Here is a 3,437-nt window from a genome sequence, read left to right as displayed (position 1 = left end):
CAATGAGCAATTACAAACACTTGAAAAACTAGAAAGTGTCAGCAAAGATATAGAAAATACAAAGAAAATCCCAAAGGAAATTTTAGAACTGAAAAAAATAAAATAGTCAAAATTAAACAAAACAAAACAAAACAAAACTTCACTGCATGGATTCAGTAGCAAAATGGAGAAGAAAGAGGAAATTATCAGTGAACTTAAAGACAGAACTACAGAAATTATCCAGTCTGACTAAGAGAGAGAAAATAAACTGGAAACAAAAATGAACACAGCCTCAGAGACTTGTGAGACTATAACTAAGATCCAATATTCACGTCATCGGCCTCTCAGTGGATTTCTCATCAGAAACCATTGAGGCCCAAAGGAAGTGGCATAACATTTTTCAAGTCCTTCCAGAAATGAACTATCATCCAAGAAACTCATAAATGGTAGAAATATCTTTAAGGAATAAAAGGGAAGTAAACACATTCTCAGATGAAGCAAAACTAAGAGAATTTGTTGCCAGCAAACTTATCTTAAAAAAGAAAAAAAGGCTAAAGGAAATTCCCGAAACAGAAAATAAATGATAAAAGAAGGAATCTTGGAACATTAGGAAAGAAAAGGGAACAAAAGAAAGAGTAAAATATGTGTCAACACAATAGAATTTCATACTCCTCTGAGTTTTCTAAATTCTGTTTGGTGGTTGAAAGCAAAAAATTATAAATAACATTGTCTATGATTCTCAGTGTAGAAAAATTATATGAAAATGCAATGTTTCCATTGATAATGTTGTAATAAAGAGATGAATAAATCCTCAGTGTATTGAGTGCCTACTGCATGATAGAAACATTTTATGTTATGTCTAATTTCTTTGCCTTGCTTTGCATGTGGAACCTGAGGCTTTGGGCCCCAGTGTGTGTGCGCATGTGTGTGTGCGTGTGTGTGTGTTTGATGTGAATGGTGGGGAGTGGTTTGCTAAGCAAGGATGTTAGCTAAACAACTTAAGATGAACTTTTGGGAAGAAGGTGAGACATAGGTGAAGAAATATGTATTTGTGAGTATTCAAGAACTTTAACACACTATCTGTGTATACACTTCTTATAGCTGTACATGTGGCAATCACTGGAGCCATCTCTCTATCTCTAAGGAAGCAAGATTTCAACAGGTAGCAGGTAAGGGTGGACCAAGTGATGGCACATAACCCATGAAAGGTGTAAAGCATAGTTTTCCCTTTTTGGCAAAATTGATGGAGGGTGGAATATCTGCAACTGTGTGTTAGTGGAACCTTTGAGGCAAAAAAAAAAAAAAAAAAAAGTTGGTTTGTGAGGCAAATAAAAGCTCACATTGCTGTGGTTGATTTCTCTTGTTAAAGAACATGGCCTGAGCCTCGTAGTTTAGTTTGATGTGAGATGGCCACATGTGTCTGCAGTATATGTGTCTACCTTTGAAGACAAGGTGGAGTATTGGAAAGCCCCTGATGATTATAGTAAAGGGACCTAGATTTATATCTTCACTCCAAGCAGTTACTAGTTATGTCATAACAGAAAGGTTACTTAACTTCTCTGATTCTCATTTTTTCCCCATTTCAAATGAGGATATAAGAGTGCATGCCTGGTATGGGTGTTTGTGAGGGTCAAATGAAGAAAAAATGCATATAAAGTGCTCAGAATATTAAAGCTGTTCAGTAAATGTTAGCTCCCTGCTCTATCACAACCTTCCCATCTCTGAGTCAAAATAACCGGGTGATTTAAATCTTTGTTGTGATATCCATTAGTCTGTGTTGATGCCTTAAATTTTCTCCTAAGGAACACTGGGTTAGGGTAGAGTAGTCCATGAACAAGTATTTACTCATAGCGTCATACTTGACTTGCAACTTTGGAGAGCATGCTAAATGTCACGGGTGAACTTGATAAATAGAAATAGGGTATATTCCTTCCAAACCACTAGAGGGAATAAGGTACTAAAGGACACTCAGTCTATCCAACAGAAACTCAATCAACCCAATAGAAAACAGAAAAAGAGAAGCATAGAAAAAAATCACAATAAACAGAAAGCTGAAATAAGATGACATAAACAACTGCAAAGACAGAGATTGCTGGGAAAATTTGAAAAGGAGCCATATGATCTTTAAACGAAGAGGATCCAAATCATAAAGGCATGGAAGGGTTAAAAGTAAATAGTTGTGAACATCTTTTAATGATTATTTCAGTTCTTAAATGGTTAAAAAGAGTGATTCAGGGCTACTTACTGTGATGATAATTCTGAAGGATCAAAATATACATATGTCAAAAAATTCACTGAGATTGACAAATTCACAAAGTGGAAACTTTAGTGTATCTCTCAGTAACTGATGGATTAAGAAAACAATGACTGCTAGTGATGATAAGGAAGACTTGGTGAGCCCTGTTAAAATCTTGATCTAATGGGCATGTGTAGAATACTAGGTCCAACAATTCGAGAATATATAGCCTTTGGAAGCACAAATGGAACATTTAGAAAAAGTGATCATACACTAGGCCACAAATATATGTCAACAATTTTCAAAAAGAATTGTGAAGGTGCAAACTAAGCTCTCTGAACACAATGTAATTGAGTTCAAAGTAATAACCCAAGGAAAACAGAAACAAACCACTTAGGGTGGGAACGTTTCAAAATATGACCTCAATCAAGTGATAAATATGACCAACAGGTCATAAAGTGTAAGTATTAATCATGATGGAAATTAAGAAATACTGCAACCAAGTGACAATGAAATAGCACCTATAAAATCTTGTGGAATACACCAAAGTGGTAGTTTGAGGGACTTTTATAACACCTAATGCTCATATCAGAAAAGAAGAAAGACCACAACTTAACGAGCTAAGCAATGAGAATATAAAATATAAGGAGAATAACAGAATAAATGCAAGAAAGTGGAAGGAAAATATTTATCAAAATTAAATAAAGAGAAAACAAGAAATCCACAAGGAAGTTCAAGCAAACCAAACACTTTTTGTTAGGAAGTGCAAAAGAAATTGATAAATATATGGCAACCATTTTTGAGAAGGAATGAGAGAGAGAGAAAGAGAGAGGGGAGAGAGCGAGCGAGAACAAGTAAAAGATATTGAGAATGAGAAAAGAAGTCATCATTATGGATATAGTAGATGTTTTCGTAAATAGCATACCACTTAATTTGAATCACTTAATTTTAAAATTTAGATGAAATAATTTTCTCAACCTACCAAAATTAAATCAAATGGAAATAGACTGATCATTTCTATAATACAAATTTAATCCATCATAAATATGAAATTCTAAAACTAAAATTAGTAAAACTCTTGAAAAAATTTTCATGGCCTCAAATATTACCATTAACTTTTACGTCTATAAGATCAAACCCCATATGGGACTCATAGTTTGTCTAATTATTAATTCATATCAGGCCACCCCATACATTTGGGAAGCTCATCCCCAATTTTGGA

This window comes from Camelus ferus, chromosome X, assembly GCF_009834535.1.
Source record: "Camelus ferus isolate YT-003-E chromosome X, BCGSAC_Cfer_1.0, whole genome shotgun sequence".
In the NCBI taxonomy this organism is placed as follows: Eukaryota; Metazoa; Chordata; class Mammalia; order Artiodactyla; family Camelidae; genus Camelus; species Camelus ferus.
This window is presented reverse-complemented; position numbering follows the sequence as displayed.